At 39.4% G+C, this 23,349-nt stretch overlaps 1 pseudogene; it reads right to left on the bottom strand.

The window, feature by feature from the left end:
* Positions 1–2,857: 2,857 nt before the first annotated feature.
* On the bottom strand, positions 2,858–22,974 carry LOC148574382 (uncharacterized; annotated as a pseudogene).
* Positions 22,975–23,349: the final 375 nt, after the last annotated feature.

Below are 23,349 nucleotides of genomic sequence, written 5' to 3'. Positions count from 1 at the left end.
TCGCGCTATTTGAAGTTCTGTAGCTCCAGAAAATCCACTTTGAGTGCAGAGAGGTCAGAATCCAACAGCATCTGCAGTCCTTCTTCAACCTCTGAATCTGATTTTTGCTCAGGTCCCTCAATTTCAGCCAGAAAATACCTGAAATCACAGAAAAATATACAAACTCATAGTAAAGTCTAGAAATATGAATTTTAATTAAAAATAATAAAAATATAATGAAACTAATTAAATCATACTAAAAACATACTAAAAACAATGCCAAAAAGCGTATAAATTATCCGCTCATCACCGGTTCAGTTGTGCGAGTTACATTTTCGCGCACCAAGTTTTTGGCGCCGTTGCCGGGGATTGTTCGAGATTGACAAGCTAACAGTTGTCTTGCTGCTTAGATCAGGTAGCTTGTACTGTTTTTCTTTTTGTGTTTCTTATTTTCTTTTTAAAATTTTTCAAAAATATTTTCATCTTGAGTAATCTTTTTCTTTTGTTTGAGTCTTGTGTCAAGTCTTAAGTTTGGTGTCCCTTTGATTTTCATTTCTTTTCTCGAATTTTTGGAAATTGTTCTTGTTTTTCTTTCTTGGTGTTCGAAATTTTCTTCATGTTTTTTTGTTTGATTTCAAAACTTTTAAATTTGGTGTCTTTTAGTGTTTTTCTTTTTTTAAATTTTTTGAAATTTATGTTCTTTGATCTTACAATTTTTAAGTTTAGTGTCTGTATAGTGTTTGTCTTTTCTTTTTTAACTTTCGAAAAAAAAAATTTAAATAAATATTTTCGAAATTTTTTTCAATTTAAATTCAAAAATTTTAAGTTTGGTGTCTTGATTAGTAATCTTGTTTTTGTTGTTTATCTTTTCTATCTTTAAATCTTATCTTACCTTTTTCTTTAATTTCAAAATTTTGTTATCTTATCTTTCTTTTTAATTTCAAATTTTAAATTTTAGTATCTTGTTAGGTTTTCTTTCTTTTAAAATTTAAAATTTAAAATCTTTAAATTTTTAAAAATCTTATCTTATTTTGTTTTCTCTCTCCCTCTTGACTTTTTCAAATTTTGAATTTCAAAATCTTTCTTTGACTTTCTCTTTTTAATTTCAAAATTTTTCTAAATCAAATCTTTTATTTTAAAATTTTAAAATTTTATCTTATCTTATTTGACTTTTTTTTTGCTTTCCAAATTTAAATTTTAAAATCTTTGATTGACTCTTTCTTTTTAAAATTTTAAAAATTTTCAAAATCAAATCTTTTATTTTATTTTATTTTATTTTCAAATCTTGTTAGTCAATGATTTGTTTTATCTTATTTTAATTTTAAAAAGTTTGGTGTCTTTTAATTATTCTTTCTCTTTCATAATTTTTCAAAAATTTCTAACTCTTTTCTCTCTCTTCTTTTTCGAAAATCTTCTTCTTTCTCTCTTTATTTTCGAAATTCTTTTTAAATTAAAAGACATCTTTCTTTTTTTTTCTCTTTTTCTAACTCTCTCACTAGGAGTCTTTTATACTCTGACATAGAGACTCTTTTCTTCTTTTCTTCTTGATTTCTTTCTTCTTATTTATGAGTAGGAATATGGATAAAGAACATCTATTTGATTCAGATTCTGAACCTGAAAGGACTTTAAGAAGGCCTCTGCAACAAGCTCAGGCTAGCAGAGCCATAAGGAATCTCATAGGAGCTCTAGAACAAGAAGCTGAAGATACAACAATGGCAACCCAGATAATGGGGGAGACGTAAGAAAGGTCCTAGGATCTTATACTTCACCCAATTCTGACTTCTATGGGCGCAACATCTCTATTTCTGCCATTGGTGCAAACAACTTTGAGTTGAAGCCTCAATTGGTCACTCTAATACAACAAAATTTCCAGTTTCATGGACTTCCACAGGAAGATCCAAACAAATTTATATCTGACTTCTTGCAGATATGTGACACTGTCAAGACTAATGGAGTAAATCCAGAGGTCTACAAGCTCATACTCTTTCCCTCTGCTGTAAGAGACAGAACAGGGCTATGGCTGGATTCCTAGCCTAAAGAAAGCCTAGACACTTGAGAGAAGGTGGTAAATAGATTCTTGACTAAATTTTTTTGACCCCAGAAGCTGAGCAAACTTAGGGTGGAAGTACAAACCTTCAGACAGAGAGAGGGTAAATCCCTCTATGAAGCTTGGGAAAGATACAAGCAACTGATCAGGAGATGCCCTCCCGACATGATTTCAGACTGGACCATGCTAAACATCTTCTATGATGGTCTGTCTGAGGTGTCCAAGATGTCATTGGACCACTCTGCAAGTGGATCCCTCCATTTTAAGAAGACGCCTGAAGAGGTGTAGGAGCTTATTAACATGGTTGCCAATAACCAATACATGTACACTTTTGAGAGGAACCCTGTGAACAATGGGGCAGCTCATAAGAGAGGTGTCTTGGAGGTGGACACCTTAGACGCCATCTTGGCTCAGAACAAACTCATGTCTCAGCAGATTAACATGATCTCTCAACACTTGAGTGGGACACAGAGCTCAGATGCTTATTATCCATAAACAACGTATGAATTGGATGCTGGTGATAACGCCTAGACCGCCATGGAAGAGGTGAACTACATGGAAAACTCCTCCAGAAACTCCAACAACAATCCCTATTTGAATACTTTCAATCAGAGATCGAGGAACCACCCCAATTTTGGGTGGAAAGATCAACAGAAGCCTCAATAAAGCTTCAGTAACAATCAGGGTAGAATGAACCAGAACCGATTCAACAACAGACTATTTCAACTCTCTCAGCAATAGAAGAAGACTTTCACACAGAGCCTCTCTGACCTGGCCACCATTGTCTCTAACCTCTCCAAGATCACTCACAGTTTAATGGCAAAAACTAGGTCATCCATCAGGAACTTGGAGATACAGGTTGGTTAGCTGAGCAAGAGGATCCCAGAGATCCCTTCTAACACTCTTTCCAGCAACACGGAAGTAATTCCAAGGGAAGAGTGCAAGGCCCTCTCTATGGAGGTTGTAACCGAACCCAAAGACGAGCCTGCTGTTGAGGAACTCAAGGAGATCAGGGCTCATGAAGAAGTAAGGAACATCATCATGCACGCCCCTACACACATAAATAAGCAGAAGGAATATTCCTCTTCAAATGAGCAAGAGGAACCTAAGGAGGAGCAAATTGCTCGGTTCCTGGCAATCCTCAGGAAGCTGAAGACCAATTCCTCTCATGCAGAGGGATTGGAGAAGGATCCCCCTTCCATGGCATGCATGAAAACTTCAAAGGGAGATGAGACTGTGGTGCTAACCAAGGAGTGCAGTGCCTTAGTCCAGAAGAAGCTCCCTCAGAAGCTACCTGGTCCCGAAAGCTTCTTGATTTCCTACACTATAGGGACCATCACTTTTTAGAAGGCACTATATGACCTTGGTTTAAGCATCAACCTTATGCCTCTTTCTGTGATGAAGAAGCTGGGAATTCATGAGGTGCAGCCCACCAAGATCTTATTGGAGATGGTAGACAAGTCCCTAAAAAGGGCATATGGCATGGTGGAAGACGTCCTGGTGAAGGTTGAAGAGCTTTACCTCCCTGCTGATTTTGTGATCCTAGACACTGGGGAGGATAGAGACAATTCCATTATCTTTAGAAGGCCTTTCCTTGCTACTGTAAAGGTCTTAAAAGATGTGGAAAAGGGAGAAATAGTCCTGAGGTTGGGATCCTGTTCAAGATCCCCAACCCTAAGTCTCCCTCTGACAAAGGAGGTACCATTGTGCAACACATAATGTTTCAGCCTTCACTCTCAGTGCAGAGTTTTACAGAACCCCCAGACACCAATTTTAAGTTTTAGTGTTGGACAAACATCATCAAGCACTGGAAAGGAAGGTACTAAGAAGAAGGTACCCAAGGGCTGGAAGAACAAGAAGATTGACCTCTCACCTGGCATGAGAGTTGTCTTAACTAAAAGTCCAGTCCTGCCACATACTGTGAACCGGATCCTGTCTCTAGAGCATGTGGAGCTCATTCATGAGAGCACATGAAGAAAGTTTATTGTGAGGGGTGAAGATCTAAGCCCCTACCTACCTCCGTAATGGAGCTGTCTGTCAAGCTAATGATGGTAAAGAAGTGCTTGTTGAGAGGCAACCCAATCATTAGCATAGTACTTTCAATTTCCTTTCATTTGTTTTAGTTTGATCTTATATTATAGATTTTCCTTTGCTTTTTAACGTTTTTGATCATGTGCAACACTTAGAATAGTGACAGAGACATACAAAACTGAAAACAGAACACTCTAAGGAGAGTCTCTTGCTGGCGTTGGACGCCAGACAAGGAGGAAGCTGGATGTCCAACTTCCATTCAGGAGATAAGAAGACCCTTCCAGTGATCACCTACAGGCATTCAATGCCCATTGAAGAGGAATTGTTGGCATTGAATGCCAGACAGGGAGCAGTATGGGCGTTCAACGCCCCTAAGGGAGGCATCTGATGAGCGAATATTTTATACGCTTTTTGGCATCATTTTCATATTATTTTAGTTAACTTTTGTTTAAGTTTCATTATGTTTTCATAGGTTTTAGTGCAAAATTCACATTTTTGGATTCTACTTTGAGTTGTTGTGTTTTCTGATGATTTCAGATAATTTCTGACTGAAATTGAGGAGTTTTGGCAGAGTCCAATCCAGAGGCAAGGAAAGCGTAGCAGATGCTGTTAGATTCTGACCTCCACGCACTCAAATGAGAATTTATGGAGCTACAAAGATCCAAATAATGTGCTCTTAATGGCGCTGAAAAGCTAACTTCCAGAGCTTTCATCAATATATAATGGTCTATAATTTTCTTCGAAGGAGCCTGCCCATAATGGGTGTTGAATGCCTAAGGCCTACCGCCTTTCTGGCGTTCAACGCCCTCAAAGGAACCCAAGCCAGTGTTGAACGCCCAATCACCCCTTTTGGGGCGTTTAATGCCCACCAAGAAACACAAGGTAGATTGGATCAACCCCCTAATGGGCGTTCAATGCCCATCCCTGAAGTTGGACGCCAAGCACAACCCAAGTACTCAACCAAAGTGGGCCCAAGAATGGACTTTTGCACCTTTAGTCTAGTCTGTCATATTTTTGTACTTCTTAGTTATTAGGTTATTATATATAGGATAAGATCACCCATGTTTAGGATCTTCGACCTCACCGTCTTCCACCTTTAGGCATGTGGCCACGTTGTCCATGCGTTCGCGTCGCTGCCAGTTTCTTCAAAAACTCTATTTTGTGCTTTCCTTCCATTTTTGTATGTTTCCTTTCCATCCTTTAAGTCATTTCTGCCTTAGAAGATCTGAAACTACTCAACACATAAGTCACGGCATCGGATGGTAATAAAGGGTAATTAAAATAATTATTTTTAAAGCATAGGAAACATGTTTTTCACATATATCACATAATAAGGAAGGGAAAGTAAAACCATGCAATTTACATGAATAAGTGGGTGAAGGATTGAATAAATCACTTGAATTAAGCACAAAATATATCATAAAATATGGGTTTATCAACCTCCCCACACTTAAACAATAGCATGTCCTCATGCTAAATCCAAGATAAAGAGTAAGGTAAGGTTAAAGTGGTGGAATCTCATGCAATGCAATCTATTCTAAATGGAAACTACCTAAATGAATCATGCAATTCTAATTGTTATTCACTTGTATATAAAACTTACATGTAGTTAAATTAATTCACATTCTCAATGAATCATATATGCATAGCCAAACCCTAGATAATGTTAAAGCACTTTTACAATTGAGATGGGTAAAAATATTTTACAAACTTGCAAGACAATAAACAATTTAAGCAGAGATATATGGTGATGAGCTATTGAACCCTCACTGGGTTTTGTCTTTACTCTCTAGTCACTCAGTGTTTATTGGGTTAATCACTCTATTCTTCTTTTTATCCTTACTTTCTATAACTTTGTTCTTCATCTAACCAATCAACAATTATAGAATATAGGCATACAAAAATCATGAGGTCTTTTTCAAGGTTGTAATGGGGCCAAGGTAAAGGTAATGGTATATGTATAAAGCTAAGTGAGCTAATAAGTGAATCCTTGATTAGTCTAAGATCTCACTTAACATACATATTTTGTAATTCAAAGCTTCTTAACCTAATTGCCCAAGTTTTCTCACTTTGTATTGCAAATTCATGCATTTTAATTTTTTGTCCCATGTGCATTGATTCTTCTTATTTTGCAATTGGGGAATTTTTGTATCCCCTTTATTTAAATAAAAATTTATTATTTATTTATTTATTATTATTTTTTTTGAATGCACATGGTAATTCAATTGTTTCGTTTTCACATGTTCCCATAAGGTTCCCACACTTACACAATACACAATTTCTATCTTAAGCTAACAAAGGATTCAACTTGGGATTTTTATTTTGTTTTTCTGCTTAAGGCTAGTAATGTAGTTTATAAAATAAGAGGGGATTAAAAAGCTCAAGGGGACTAACAAAGGTGATGTAAAAGGTAGGCTAATTTGGGAATAGTGAGGAAAAATTCAAATGATGGCCTCAATCATCTCTTAGTATGTATCTATACTCTATAATTGGACATATAGATTAAAACAAAGTAAAGAACACCAGAATAAAAAAAGAAGGGCAAAACACACAGGAATAAAAATTATGGTTTGAATGTAACCATATAATTAAGCTCAAAACTCACAGGCTGTGTGTTCTCTAGCTCAAAAATCATATATCAGTTATACATGTCATGCAAGTAAAAATTAAAAGTTCCCATTATTCTCAATGTAAAATTTTTTTTTTTGGGTGGCTTTAAAGTTTTAGTGTTTCTCCTTGAAGAAATATTGTTAACTAACTAACATGTAATGCTATATATACAAGGTGTGTGGATTGTTTTGATTATGTTAAAGTCTCTAGTTTACTTCCTTTTTATTTTCAATTTAAACCAAACTATCATATGCTAAAAGGGTAAACTATACAGATTAATCCACATATTCTATAACTAATAAGTTTAGAATTTCAAACTAAACTAAATGGCTAAAATATAAACTAAAGTGCAAAATACGGAAATATAGTAAAAATACAGCAAAAGAACAGTGTGCAAGTACTAAAAAATAAAAATAAAGATAAAAATACAGAAAAATAAACAAAATAAGATAAAAAGAGTCTGTAGTGGTTCACCAAAAAATACGCCAGAGATGGCAACCTCCCCACACTTAAAATAAAGCATCGTCCTCGATACTCACTCAAGCTGGGTGTGAAGGAGTGTCATCTCCGAAAGGATGGGCTACTGGAGTCTCTGTGGTGGCCTGAGGATCTACAGACTGGATAAGGGTAGGAGGATCTGTCTACTGCAGAGGAGGCTCTGACTGGATGAGAATCTCTGGATCTGCGGCCTGTATCTGGTGTGGCTCCTCCTGCCGTGGTGTAGCCTGCTCTGGTCCTGCCTGTGCAGCCTGGGTAGGTGTCTCCTCCTCGTGATCGTTCGCCTCCACCTCAGATGTATCAGAAGGAGTGTCAGGCTCAGAGGGGATGTCGCCGCCGGATCGGATCATCAACATGACGTGCTCATAGCGTCGCTTGTTACGACGCTCCATACGATCCAAGTAGGCGAAGAGTCGATGCACCAAATGAAAAATAGGCTCAGGAGCAGGTGGGGGTGCAGTGGGTGGGGCTGGTGCAGCAGTGGAAGAAGAAGGGGCAGCTGAAGGTGTGGCTGTCTTATCAGAAGCAGTAAGGAATGGAGGTCTGTAGCCCAAGGCCTGAAACTTTCTGCTGTGAGGAATGATCTTCCTGCAGTCTGCAGCAGGTGACTTCTCATCGGCATCCTCCCAAGGCACGTCAGCTCGACGGCCTAGCTGGGTGACTAGGTAAGGGAAAGGAAGGGTGCCTCTGACATGGACCCTGGCCATATAGTGCCGGATGAATCGTGGCAGATACAGGTCCTTACCCTCCAGCACACACCAGAGAAGGATGATCATAGTGGCAGGCAGCTCTGTCTCATGAGTGCTCGGCATAACAAAGTTGCTCAAGATCTGGTGCCAGAGCCGAGCCTCATCATTCAGATACATAAGCTTGATTCCTTTAGGCATTGTGGTGTTCTTACCCATGACCCATGGGACAGTCGGATCAAGGGCTATCCTCTGCTTGACATCATCCCAGTCAAATCTCATAAAACGGATGTCCTCTTTAGCCTGTCGGTAACCGTCAGGCTGATCGGACTTAGGCTGAAGCTACAGAATATCCTTAATGGCCTCTTCTGTGACCAGTATCTGTTTCCCTCTGAGGTTCACTACATCCAGGGAAGTCTTGAAATAGTTGTAATAAAACTCTCTTACTCAGGAAGCATTGACCTCTGTCAAGTTTCTCTCCAAGAAGAACCAGCCTCTTTGTTTGATCTGATCGGAAGTGTACTGCTGTAGTTCTTTTGGAACTTTCAGAGTCCTCTCCAGGTACAAATTTCTGGAGGTGGCAAACACCGGATACTTCAGCTCATAGTATCGGTTTGCAAATTTAATGGGATCATTGGCAGGGAGGAGCTGGTCAGCCTTCTCTTGCGGGGTAAAGTGCTTTTTCTGCCAGGAGTCATCATGCATAATCTCCAGGATAGACATAGAGGATTCACCTCTTTTCCGTTTGCCAGTTGTTGCCTTTCCTTTTCCTTTTTGCTGAGGGTCAGCCATCCTGAAAAACAGAAATCTAGGATATAATAAAAATAAGAAAACAAGTAGGCAAAGAACAAGATAAGCAAATAGTGGCAAAGGAGCAATGGAATTATGAAATGAGTTGAATAATTGTGCATTTTGGATTATGTCGGAGTTAAAAAGCTGAGATGAGAAATTACAATCCAAAATATGTTATAAGTAGAATACTTGTTAATTAGGAAAAACAATAAACATACCATGAGTGAAAAGGTTGAAGGAGTTAGGTAAAAAGCAAGGAGAAATTAGAAAGTTAAAAGTGGTTAAAAGTGAAAAAGTGGAAAGCAGTGAGTTAGGAGGAAAGAAAGTTAAAGTAAGTGGCATTGAGAATTATTTCCTAAGTAACAAGAAATACACAAATTGAAAGACTAGGCAACTCATATTAAAAAATATCAGGTTAGTGATGATGATTCTTAAAGATATAAAAAATAGCAAAAAATTAAAATCGAATCATCAAAAGTGCAATTTATTAACCAGGAAATCGAAAGGAATAAGAATGCTGGCCCGTGCATTCATGAAGTGGTTTGGGAAAAGCTAAGGAATGCCAAATTCAAGTTGCCAAAACCAAAACATGAATGAAAATCAAAACAATTTACAGAAAATTGGGCAGCATTTCGGCTAAAATTGGATGTTCCTGGGTAATAAACAGCAAGAAAAATAGTTCATATAAATTAAAATAAAGCTGCAATTATATAAACGGAATATGAACATGAAAAAGCAGTGTAAAAAGCAGCATGAAACAGTAAAGAATAGCATATCACAGCAACATCAGAATTGCGAAATTGATAAAACAAGAAGCACGAACAGCGCAATTATCAGGCCTAAATCCACTAACCACATCCTAGCTACCTAACAACCTAGAATCCACTACAAACATACATCTCTAACTATCCTAATTTGAAACATAAACTGGAAAATATGCACCTAACTACGAATGAAAGAAAAGTGGCGTTCGGCGGAACCTGGCGGTTAGAGGCACAAGTATGGAACTAAGAGAGATGATGGGAGTGGGGTGGTGTTGGCGGCAATGCGGCGGTGACGTAGGGCGGCACAGCAGCGAACCGTGGTTGGCGCGGCGGTGGGTGGGTGTTTGGTGGTGGGGGTTTCGGGTTGGGGTAATGGTGGAGAGGAGGTTAAGGAGGAAGGAAGGGAGGGGGTGGGCGTTGGTGGTGGGAGGCGCGGCGGTGATAGTGCAGTGGCGGTGGCTGACCACGGTGGTGGAAGGGAGAGAAGGGGGGAGAAGAAGAAGGAGGGGAGAAGGAAGAAGGAGGGGGGTAGGTGTCGCTGTGGCTGGGTGGTTGGCGCTGGTGCGGCGGCCAGGGGTGGTTGGCGGTGGCGATGGGTGCAGAGGAAGGAGGGAGAGAGAACAGAGGGGGGTTGGGGAGAAGACTGGGGGCGCGATGGGGGTAGGGTTTCGCGTCACTGGGGTTAGTGAATTTGAATCCACGCGAACGCGTGGGGCACGCGATCACGTGGCTAGGGTGGAATGGGGTTGACGCGATCGCATGAGTGACGCGATCGCACGGAATGGGTGAAAGGATGAATGACGCGGTCGCGTGAGGCATGCGACCGCGTCGCTGGAAATTGTGCTAAACGCACAATTCCAGTGTCGTTTTAGTGTAACTCTCTGTCTCCATTGGGGTGCCATAATATCCACGCGACGCGAACGCATCGCTCATGCTTTCGCGTGGGATGAGTTTTTGTGCAAGTGACGCGTTTGCGTGATGGACGCGAACGCGTGCGCCGTGTTGTGCTAAACGCACACCAGCCGCACGATTCCAGCCTAGATTTTTGGGCGTTGGATTTTTATGCCGATTTCCAGATCACGCGTTTGCGTGATTGACGCGGACGCGTGGGAGGTGGTTTTCGCAACTGACCCGAACGCGTTAGCAATGCGGTCGCGTCACGCCTTCCTTTTTTTTATATGCAAGTATGCAATTATGCAGTATGCAATGCTAATGCAAATGCTATGAATAACATCCAGGTTCAAAAAAATAATATAACATAAAATCAAACAGTGCGGAATAATAATTGAAAAAGAAACGACCATACCATGGTGGGTTGTCTCCCACCTAGCACTTTTAGTTAACGTCCTTAAGTTGGACATTGGATGAGCTTCCTGTTATGGTGGCTTATGCTTAAATTCATCCAGAAATCTCCACCAATGTTTGGAATGCCAACAGCCTCTAGGGTCCCAAACTAGGCATGTGAAACTTTTGAGCAGCTTCAGACGGGTTCTCAGATTCCCGGGGTGACGAATGTCAGAATAGATTCCAGGATCCCAAACTTTGCTTTTAAATCCGCCTTTGTCTTGATCTATATGCTTCCATCCGGGCAGTTTAGAAATTATATTCTCACCAAGATGACCAAGCGTCTTCTGTGATCCATTCAATTGAACTTGATACCAATCCTTGCACTTCGAATTGAAGCGTGGAACCTTATTGGATCTTGTACACCAGCTCTGAGTGCGAGCCATTTCCCTCTTACTCTTAAAGCCACAGAGAGCTCTAAGCTGGCCATCTGTTTCAAGTAAACCGTATTCAAGTGGAAAAGTGAAGATAAAGGTTAAGGATTGTACCCGCTTGAAGCTTGTATTAGGTGGTAATGGCCTTGGGATAGGTGTTTCCAGTAGTTCTGTAAGTTCTACTCCCATGTATTCTTCTGTGAATTCCTCCACTTTGTTACAAGAGTCTTTAACTGCAACTGTGTCCTGATCAAAATATTCTATGTCTTCCTCATCACTCAAGTCATAAGCTAGAGGTTGAGAGAAATCTACCTCCGCATCATCTTTGTATTCGCTTGGGGAAGATTCTTCAATCTCGGAGACTTCACTTGCGGATACAGGTTCATTACTAGGAGAACTTGACTTATGACTATCATCATCAAGGAAACTTGCTTCTTGGATTATTCCGTCTAGTTCTTCATAAAATACCTGCTTTGGGGGTTGTGCACTATCCTCCTTAGCATCAATTGTAACGTCCTTGACGGAATTTTTCACAACTCTGGATTCCCATGGAGGTTCAGCATCTCCTAAATCTTCAATCAGTACTTCTTCTTCTTGGATAATTTGGCTTCCTCCAATTGTTCCAGAACAAAGTTATGCTCATTACTACCTACTGGGGTTTCTAATGTCTCCTTCATGCTACGTTTGTCATTAGATTCTCCACATAAGACTATTGGAGTTCCTTGAGTGTCTAAACGTCTGAAAGATAATTGTTTTATTTCTTGCTCCAGCTGATGAAGGGTTGTATGAAGTTGATCTACTGTTTCCTTGAGGCGAGCCTGTGATTCTCGAGGTGATGGATATGGACATGGTACATAGGGAGGTGGTGGTGTTTGGGAGTAATTGGATTGGAATTGGGGCAAATAAGGGTCATACGGTGGTGAATGGTGAAAAGGAGCTTGTGAGTGCGGTGGTTCGAAGTTATGTTGAGAGGATGGTCTATAAGCACAGGGTGGGGCTTGCTGGTAACTACCAGGAGGTCCACCATATCTATCAGCTTGGTATGCATTGTAGACTGGTCTTTGTTTATGATATCTTGGAAGGTGTTGTAATTGAAAGGGTTGATTAGATCCTCTTGGCTCCATCCATCCTTGATTGCTTAGACCTTGATGCATATTCCTGTTATAGCTTCTATTCCTTTCAACAAATTCAGAACCAAACTCAAAGCGAGAGGGGTGAGAGTTCATAGTAGCTAAATAGAAATAAAAGAGAAGAGCGAAAATAAATAAACAAGTAAAAGAAAAATATTTACAATAACCAATAATAAGGCACACGTTTGCAATTCCCCGGCAACGGTGCCATTTTGAAGAGAGAACTTTTACGTGGCCTAGAAATTCATAGAATAAATCCTCGTTGTAGGTATAGCTTCTAAACCAACAAAAGTCCTTTCTCACAAACGTTTTGGTTGTCACAAGTAACAAACCCCTTTAAAATTGATAACCGAAGTATTTAAACCTCGGGTCGTCTTCTCAAGGAATTGCAGGGAGGTGTTCTTATTATTGGTTATGAGTTTTGTAAATTGGGGGTTTTGAAAGTAAGGAACAAGTAACTTAAATGACAAATAAAATAAATAAATAACTATAAAATAAACTCTTGGAAAGGTATGAGAATTTGGAAGTCCTATCCTAGTTATCCTTATCAATGGTGATGAGAATTGAGTCTTAATCCCACTTAGTTAGCCTTTACTAAAGCAAAGGAAAGTCAAGTGGACCAATTAGTTTGATCCTCAGGTCCTAGTCAATTCCTAAGAAAAGACTGGAGTTATTGAAGTTCAATTCAATTAGCAAAGACAACAATTATCAATCATGTTGAGTTTGATAACTCATGAGTTACCAATTACTTAACCAAGGCCAAAAGGGGAAAAGTAAACTTACTCGAATAAAAATTTCTTTAGATTGGAAGTAACAGTAACATAAATAAAAGAAAGCAATCATAAACTGAAATACCTCAAATAACATTAATTAGAAGAATCATATGTAACATGGAAGAGTTCATAAATTAAATTGAGAAAATAATTAAAAAGGAACATTGAACCTGATAAAAAGAGACAATCATGAAGGCGAGAAAAATCCTAATTTCTAGTCCTAAGAGAGAGAGAGGAGAGAACCTCTCTCTAAAAACTACATCTAAATCATCAAAAGTGAATCATTGAATACATGCCAATGAATGGATGCATTTCCTCACTTTATAACCTCTAATCTGTCCTTTCTGGACTTGGATCTGGGCCAAAAAGGATTTCAGAAATTGCTGGGAGCGTTTTCTGTAATTTCTGGTGCGTGGCATCTGTCACGCGTCCGCGTAGGTCACGTGGTCGCGTCATCTGGTGTTTTCCTTATCACGCGTTCGCTTCGGTCATGCGCCCGCGTCATCTGTGTTCTGCTTAAGGCGCGCGTCCGCGTCAGTCACGCATCCGCGTCGCTGCCAGTTTCTTCAAAAACTCCATTTTATGCTTTCCTTCCATTTTTGTATGTTTCCTTTCCATCCTTTAAGTCATTTCTGCCTTAGAAGATCTGAAACTACTCAACACACAAGTCACGACATCGAATGGTAATAAAGGGTAATTAAAATAATTTTTTTTAAAGCATAGGAAACATGTTTTTCACATATATCACATAATAAGGAAGGGAAAGTAAAACCATGCAATTTACATGAATAAGTGGGTGAAGGATTGAATAAATCACTTGAATTAAGCACAAAATATATCATAAAATATGGGTTTATCAAGCTCCTCACCCCCAACCATGGGGTTTAGAGACTCATGCCGTAGAAGATACAATATGAAACGTGTAGAGTGTCATGAGGTACAAGATGAATCACTAAATGTAGTTTTTATAGTAAACTAGTGACCTAGGGTTACAGAAAATGAGTAAGCTAGAATAGTTAGTGTAGAAATCCACTTTCGGGGCCCACTTGGTGTGTGCTTGGGCTGAGCATTGAAGCTTTCACGTGTAGAGACCTTTCTTGGAGTTAAACGCCAGCTTTTGTACCAGTTTGGGCGTTTAACTCCAGCTTTCATGCCAGTTCTGGCGTTTTGACGCCAAAATTTCTATGCTGACTTGGAACGCCAGTTTGAGCCATCAAATCTCGGGCAAAGTATGGACTATTATATATTACTGGAAAGCCCAAGATGTCTTCTTTCCAACGCAATTGAAAGCGCGCCGATTGGGTCTCTGTAGCTCCAGAAAAGCCACTTCGAGTGTAGGGAGGTCAGAATCCAACAGCATCTGCAGTCCTTTTTCAGCCTCTGGATCAAATTTTTGCTCAGGTCCCTCAATTTCAGCCAGAAAATACCTGAAATTACAGAAAAACACACAAACTCATAGTAAAGTCCAGAAATGTGATTTTTATTTAAAAACTAATAAAAACATAATAAAAACTAACTAAAATATACTAAAAACATACTAAAAACAATGCCAAAAAGCGTATAAATTATCCGCTCATCACAACACCAAACTTAAATTGTTGCTTGTCCCCAAGCAACTGAAAATCAAATAGGATAAAAAGAAGAAAATATACAATGAATTCCAAAAACATCTATGAAGATCAGTCTTAATTAGATGAGCGGGGCTATTAGCTTTTTGCTTCTGAACAGTTTTGGCATCTCACTTTATCCTTTGAAGTTTAGAATGATTGGCATCTATAGGAACTCAGAATTTAGATATTGTTATTGATTCTCCTAGTTCAGTATGTTGATTCTTGAACACAGCTACTTTATGAGTCTTGGCCGTGACCCAAAGCATTTTGTTTTCCAGTATTACCACCGGATACATAAATGCTACAGACACATAACTGGGTGAACCTTTTCAGATTATGACTCAGCTTTGCTAGAGTCCCCAATTAGAGGTGTCCAGAGCTCTTAAGCATACTCTTTTTGCTTTGGGCCACAAGTTTAACCGTTCAGTCTCAAGTTTTCACTTGACACCTTCACGCCACAAGCACATGGTTAGGGACAACTTGGTTTAGCCGCTTAGGCCAGGATTTTATTCCTGTGGGCCCTCCTATCCACTGATGCTCAAAGCCTTGGATCCCTTTTTTTTTCACCCTTGCCTTTTGGTTTAAAGGGGTATTGGCTTTTTCTGCTTGCTTTTTATTTTTCTTTCTCTTCTTCTCTTTTTTTTTTCACATATACTTTTTTTGCAAGCCTTTTTTATTCACTGCTTTTTCTTGCTTCAAGAATCATTTTTATGATTTTTCAGATCATCAATAACATTTATCCTTTTTTTTCTTTCAACAGCCAACATTTTTAACATTCATAAACAACAAATTAAAAAATATGCACTGTTCAAGCATTCATTCAGAAAAACAAAAAGTATTGCCACCACATCAAAATAATTAATCTGTTTTAAAATTTGAAATTCATGTACTTCTTTTTCTTTTGCAATTGAAAACACTTTTTATTTAAGAAAGGTGATGGATTCATAGGACATTGATAGCTTTAAGACATAAACTTTAAATTTTATTAATCATGGAATGAAAATAAGACTCAAAAATAAATATAAGAGCAAACCAATAATAATAGAAGACAGAAAATTAAAAACAGAAAAATAAGTGACTCTTAAAATAGATTCCTAATAATAGAGGTTATCACAGAGTTAAGACTCAATAACCTTGATTTTGAGCAGTGGATGCTCCTTCAGTCTGTGGGGTGTTTGGTCCTTCCAGGGAGAGCTTCTGGCGTTTCAGCTCCTGTAGCTCACGCCCCTGCTTCTCCTGTTCCTTCAGCAACTTGCAGAGCATGCAGTTTTGATTCTGCTGTTCTTCCTTAAGTTGATCCATAGCTTCTTACAGCTTGGTGACAGATGCTTCTAGGCGGGTCTAGTAGTCAATTTCAGGGATTTCTGGGAGGAACTCCTGCGCCCTCTTTTTGATGGAGTTGTCTTGCACTTGTTGTCCTTCCATTGACTTCTTGGTGATTGGGTGTTCGATTGGAATGAATTCATCTACTCCCATCCTCACCCTAGCATCTTTACATAGCAGAGAAATTAAGCTTGGGTATGCCAGTTTGGCTTCAGTAGAGTTCTTGTTTGCAATTGTGTAAATCTCACAAAAAATCAGATGATGAATCTCCACTTCATTTGCCAGCATAATGCAATGAATCATCACTACTCTTTTGACAGTAACCTCAGAGCGGTTGCTAGTGGGTAGTATGGAACGCCCAATGAAGTCCAACCAGTCTCTTGTAACTGGTTTGAGATCTCCTCTCTTGAGTTGGTTTGGGACACCTTTTGAATTGGTTATCCACTTAGTTCCAGGGAGGCATATGTCCTCTAGAACTTGGTCCAACCTCTTATCTTCTCTCACCATTCTCCTATTAAAGGATTCTAGATCATCTTGTAGTTGAGGCAATTTGAAGACCTCTCTTATTTTGTCCAGATGGAAGTAAATAATCCTTCCTCTGACCATGGTTATGTAGGTATGAAAGGTGGTTCCAGTTATTCTCTGCTTATCTGTCAGCCACAGATTTGAATAGAATTCCTGAACCATGTTTCTTCCAACCCTTGTTTCAGAATTAGCTAGAATTTCCCATCCTCTATTTCGAATTTGCTCTTGGATCTCCAGATATTCATCTTCTTTCAGATTGAATTTAACTTCCGGGATCATTGATCTTAGACCCATTATTTTATGGTAATGGTCTGCATGTTCTTTGGTAAAGAACCTCTCTTGATTCCAAAGACTCTTTGGAGTATTCTCTTTCTTGCCTCTTGAATTGGTTTGTTTTCCCTTAGGAGCCATGATCTTGATGAGTCTTAGCTCAGTGATCACGGAAAAACACATCAAACTTAGAGGTTTGTTTGCCCTCAAGCAAAAGAAAGGAAAGGGGAGAGAGAGGAGGAGAGGCAAATTCGAATGGTGGAGAGGAGGGGATGGCTGAATGTGTATTGATAAGAGGAGGGGAGGGATTTCGAAAATTTTGAAAGAGATATGACATAGAGATATGATTGGTGGAAGAAAATAAAATCATGATATGAAAAAGATGAGATTTTTAATTTGAAAAAGATATAAAGAGGTTAAATCTGAAAATTTGTTTATGCATCTAAGAAATAAGAGATGATATAATGAGTTTGAAAAGATTTGGAAAGAAATTGAAAGGATACTTGAGTTTTTTGAAGAAGATTTGGGAAGGATTTGGAGTTAATTTGAAAAGAGATTTAGAAAAGTGTTGAATTTTTTGAAAATTGAGGGTGAATGATGAAAGTTTGAAGCATGTTTATGCAGAAAATTATGAGTCAAAACATGAAAATTTGAAAAATTTTGAAGTGGAAAACAAAATCCTCTCCCCCTGTCTTTCTGGCGTTAAACGCCCAGAATGGTATCCATCCTGGCGTTTAACGCCCATAAGTTGGCCATTGTGGGCGTTTAACGCCCAGCCAGGTACCCTGGCTGGTGTTAAACGCCAGAAATCCTTTATTACTGGGCGTTTTTCTGAACACCCAGGATGCTGCAATTCTGGCGTTTAACGCCCAAAATGGTATCTTTACTGGTGTTAAACGCTACCATTCTGGCGTTTAACGCCCAAAATGCTCCTTACTGACGTTTTCTTGCCAATGAGCTCCTTTTTTCTGCTTTTTGCGCTGAATCTTTCTGTAACTCTGTGAATTCCTTCAATTTTGATGGTTAATCTTGAAGAGAAAATTTATATTAAACTTCTCTAAGTATTAAGTAAAACAAATAACCTGCTAATGGCTGGGTTGCCTCCCAGCAAGCGCTTCTTTATTGTCTTTAGCTGGACCTTGACTGAGCTTTATTCAAGCCTCAGTTTTGAGCATTCTTACTCAAAGTTGCTTTCAAGATAATGTTTGATTCTCTGTCCATTAACAATGAACTTTTTATCAGAATCAATATCCTGAAGCTCAACATATCCATACGATGATACACTTATGATCACATATGGTCCCCTCCACCAGGATTTCAATTTCCCGAGGAATAGTCTGAGCCTAGAGTTAAAGAGCAGAACCTTTTGTCCTGGTTCAAAGACTCTAGATGACAGTTTCTTGTCATGCCACTTTTTTGCTTTCTCTTTATAAATTTTAGCATTTTCAAAAGCATTGAGCCTGAATTCCTCTAGCTCATTCAGCTGGAGCAATCTTTTCTCTCCAGCTAACTTAGCATCCAAGTTTAGGAATCTAGTTGCCCAGTAGGCCTTATGTTCCAGTTCCACGGGCAAATAACAGGTCTTGCCATACACAAGCTGGTATGGAGAGGTTCCTATAGGAGTCTTGAATGTTGTTCTGTATGCCCACAGAGCATCATCCAAGCTTTTTGCCCAATCCTTTCTATGGGCAATTACAGTCCGTTCCAGGATTTTTTTAGTTCTCTATTAAAGACTTCAGCTTGCCCATTTGTCTGTGGATGATATGGAGTTGCTACTTTGTGGCTAATTCTATATCGTACCATAGCAGAGTATAGCTGTTTATTGCAGAAATGAGTGCCCCCGTTACTGATTAGTACTCTGGGGATGCCAAATCTGCTGAAGATATGTTTCTGGAGGAATTTTAGTACGGTCTTAGTATCATTAGTGGGTGTGGCAATTGCTTCTACCCATTTAGATATATAGTCTACTGCCATCAGAATGTAAGTGTTTGAGTTTGATGGTGGGAAGGGACCCATGAAGTCAATACCCCATACATCAAACAACTCAATCTCTAAGATCCCTTGTTGAGGCATGGCGTAACCATGAGGTAAGTTGCCAGCTCTTTGGCAACTGTCACAGTTACGCACAAACTCTCTGGCATCTCTATAGAGAGTAGGCCAGTAGAAGCCACATTGAAGGACCTTAGTGGCTGTTCGCTCACCTCCGAAATGTCTTCCATACTGTGATCCATGGCAGTGCCATAGGATCTTCTGTGCCTCTTCTCTGGGTACGCATCTGCGGATCATTCCGTCTGCACATCTCTTAAAGAGATATGGTTCATCCCATAAGTAGTACTTTGCATCTGAAATTAGTTTTTTCGTCTGCACCCTACTGTACTCTTTGGGTATGAACCTCATAGCTTTATAATTCGCAATGTTTGCAAACCATGGTGCTTCCCGAATGGCAAAAAGTTGCTCATCCGAAAAGGTTTCATAGATCTCAGTAGGAGGAAGGGACGCCCCTGCTACTGGTTCTATTCGGGACAGGTGATCAGCTACCTGGTTCTCTGTCCCTTTTCTGTCTCTTATTTCTATATCAAACTCTTGCAGAAGCAACACCTATCTTATGAGCCTGGGTTTTGAATCCTGCTTTGTGAGTAGGTATTTAAGAGCAGCATGGTCAGTATACACAATCACTTTTGAACCTACTAAATAGGATCTAAACTTGTCAATGGCATAAACCACTGCAAGTAACTCTTTTTTTGTGGTTGTGTAATTCTTCTATGCATCATTTAAAACACGGCTAGAATAGTAAATGATATGCAGAAGTTTGTTATGCCTCTGTCCCAACACTGCACCAATGGCATGGTCACTGGCATCACACATTAGTTCGAATGGTAATGTCCAGTTTGGTGCAGAGATGACTGGTGCTGTGACCAGCTTAGCTTTCAGGGTCTCAAACGCCTGCAGACACTCTGTGTCAAACACAGATGGCGTGTCAGTAGCTAGCAGATTGCTCAGAGGTTTTGCTATTTTCGAAAAATCCTTTATAAACCTCCTGTAGAATCCTGCATGTCCCAGAAAGCTTCTGATTGCTTTTACATTGGCAGGTGGTGGTAAGTTTTCAATTACCTCTACCTTAGCTTGATCAACCTCTATTCCCTTGTTTGAAATTTTATGCCCAAGGACAATTCTTTCTGTCACCATACAGTGACATTTTTCCAATTTAAAACTAGGTTGGTCTCTTGGCATCTTTTCAGAACAAGTGCTAAATGGTCAAGACAGGAGCTGAATGAGTCTCCAAATACTGAGAAGTCATCCATGAAGACTACCAGAAATTTTTCCACCATATCAGAGAAAATAGAAAGCATGCACCTCTGAAAGGTTGCAGGTACATTGCACAGACCAAAAGGCATCCTTCTGTAGACAAATACTCCAGAAGGACATGTGAATGCTGTTTTCTCTTGATCCTGAGGATCTACTAAAATTTGGTTGTAGCCTGAATAGCCATCCAAAAAGCAGTAATAGTCATGACCTGCTAGTCTCTGTAGCATCTGGTCTATGAATGGTAAAGGAAAATGATCCTTTCTGGGGGCTGTATTGAGCCTTCTGTAGTCAATACACATGCGCCACCCTGTAACTGTTCTTGTAGGAACCAGTTCATTCTTTTCATTATGAACCACTGTCATGCCTCCCTTTTTGGGTACAACTTGGACAGGGCTTACCCAGGGGCTATCAGAAATAGAATAGATAATCCCAGCCTCTAGTAACTTAGTGACCTCTTTCTGCTCCACCTCCTTCATGGCTGGATTTAGCCGCCTCTGTGGTTGAACCACTGGCTTAGCATCATCCTCCAACAGGATCTTGTGCATGCATCTTGCTGGGCTATTGCCTTTAAGATCACTTATAGACCACCCAAGAGCTGTTTTGTGTGTCTTTAGCACTTGAATTAGTGCTTTCTCTTCCTGTGGATTTAAAGCAGAGCTTATAATCACTGAAAAAGTGTCACCTTCTCCCAGAAATGCATATTTCAGGGATGGTGGTAGTGGTTTGAGCTCGGGTTTAGGAGGCTTATCCTCTTCCTGAGGAATTTTCAGAGGTTCTTTTATTTCCTCTGATTCCTCCAGATCAGGCTGAACATCTTTAAAGATGTCCTCTAGCTCTGATTTGAGACTTTCAGTCATATTGATCTCTTCTACCAAAGAGTCAATAATATCAGTGCTCATGCAGTCATTTGATGTGTCTGGATGCTGCATAGCTTTGACGGCATTTAACTTGAACTCATCCTCATTGACTCTCAGGGTCACTTCCCCTTTTTGTACATCAATAAAAGTTCGTCCAGTTGCTAGGAAAGGTCTTCCTAGAATGAGAGTTGCACTCTTGTGCTCCTCCATTTCTAGCACTACAAAGTCAGTGGGAAAGGCAAATGACCCAACCTTGACAATCATGTCCTCAATTATGCTTGATGGATATTTAATGGAGCCATCAGCAAGTTGAAGACATATCCGGGTTGGTTTGACTTCTTCAGTCAAGCCAAGCTTTCTGATAGTGGATGCAGGTATTAGGTTGATACTTGCTCCAAGGTCACATAGAGCTGTCTTGGTACAAGCACCCTCTAATGTGCATGATATCATAAAGCTTCCTGGATCTTGAAGCTTCTCTGGTAAGCTTTTCAGAATGACTGCACTACATTCTTCAGTGAGAAACACCTTTTCAGTTTCTCTCCAATCCTTCTTATGACTTAAGATCTCTTTTATGAACTTAGCATAAGAGGGTATTTGCTCAAGTGCCTCTGCAGATGGGATCTTTATCTCAAGAGTCCTGAGATAGTCTGTAAAGCGGGCAAATTGTTTATCCTGCTCTGCTTGGCGGAGTTTATGAGGATAAGGTATCTTGGCTTTATATTCTTCAACCTTAGTTGCTGCAGGGTTATTCCCTACAGAGGTGGTTGGAGAAGCCTTCTTAGAGGGGTTACTATCAGTACTTGCAGGTGTCTGATCCCTCATTGGCGTTTGAACACCAGGGTTGGGTGCTGGATGGACGTTTAACGCCAGCTTCCCACCTTTTTCTGGCGTTTGAACGCCAGAACTGGGCAAGGAATAGGCATTCAACGCCAGCTTTTCTCCCTTTTCTGGCGTTTGAACGCCAGAAGTGGGCATCCACTGGGCGTTTGACGCCAGTTTTTCACCCTTTTCTAGCGTTTGATCGCCAGAATTATTCCTCTCTAGGCTCTTGCTGTCCTCAGAGGGAATTTGGGTAGTGGTTTGGTCATCCTCTGTCGGTTGCCCCTTTCTTGGCTTTCTGCTACTTTATGCTGATTTATTCAGTGTCTTCCCGCTCCTTAATTGAATAGCTTGGCATTCTTCTATTATCTGTTTAGATAGCTGCTGTCTTGTCTGATTCATTTGTGTTTCTATATTCTTATTAGCATTTTTAGTGTCTTGGAGCACCTCTTTAAATTCTGCTAATTGTTTTGTCATAAGGAGTAATTGCTTATTAAGTTCAACAATCTGTTCTTGAGGATTAGGATCAGTAGTTACTGCCAAAGCCTCTTCTTTTTTAGAGGACTCACTGCTAGAGTACAAGTGTTGATTTCTAGCAACCGTATTTATAAGTTCTTGAGCCTCTTCAATCGTCTTTGTCATGTGTATAGATCCACCAGCTGAGTGGTCTAGAGATATCTGAGCTTTTTCTGTAAGCCCATAGTAGAAGATGTCTAACTGTACCCACTCTGAAAATATTTCAGCGGGGCATTTTCTCAGCATCCCTATGTACCTCGCCCAGGCATTATAAAGGGATTCATTATCCTCTTGTTTAAAGCCTTGGATGTCCAGACTCATCTGTATCATCCTTTTTAGAGGGTAAAATTGGTTCAGAAACTTGTTTGATAACTGTCTCCATGTTTTTATGCTTGCTGTGGGTTGGTTGTTTAACCACCTCTTAGCTTGATCTTTTACAGCAAATGAAAATAGTAATAATCTGTAGACATCCTGATCCACTTTTTTATCACATACTGTGTCAGCAATTTGTAGGAACTGTGCCAGAAACTCAGTAGGTTCTTCCTGTGAAAGACCAGAATACTGGTAATTTTGCTGCACTATGATAATAAGCTGAGGATTTAGCTCAAAACTGCTTGCTTTGATGGGAGATATACAGATGCTACTCCCATATGCAGCTGTAATGGGGTTAGCATATGACCCCAGAGTCCTTCTGGACTGTTCATTTCCACTTATGTCCATGATGGAGAAAAAGGGAATTGATGTGAATTGCAATTAAATTATATTTTTAATTCTTTAATTTTATTTAATTAAAAGTAACCGAAAATAAAACAAAATAAATGAAGATAAAATAAAACTTTCGAAAATTAGAAGAAAATAAAATAAAAGCAAATTGAAAACTAAATTAATTAATTAATTAAAAAGATTTTGAAAAAAATGCTTAGTTGATTTCGAAATATGAAAGAGAAAATTAGTTAGGTGAATTTTTTTTTTTGAAAAGGAATTTGAAATTAGTAATCAAAAAGATATGATTGAAAATTATTTTAGAAAAAGATATGATTGAGAAGATATGATTGCAATTTAAAAAAAAGATATGATTGAAAAGATATGATTGTA

The sequence above is a fragment of the Arachis ipaensis genome, chromosome B2 (assembly GCF_059453495.1).
Source record: "Arachis ipaensis isolate K30076 ecotype BB chromosome B2, ASM5945349v1, whole genome shotgun sequence".
In the NCBI taxonomy this organism is placed as follows: Eukaryota; Viridiplantae; Streptophyta; class Magnoliopsida; order Fabales; family Fabaceae; genus Arachis; species Arachis ipaensis.
This window is presented reverse-complemented; position numbering and strand designations above follow the sequence as displayed.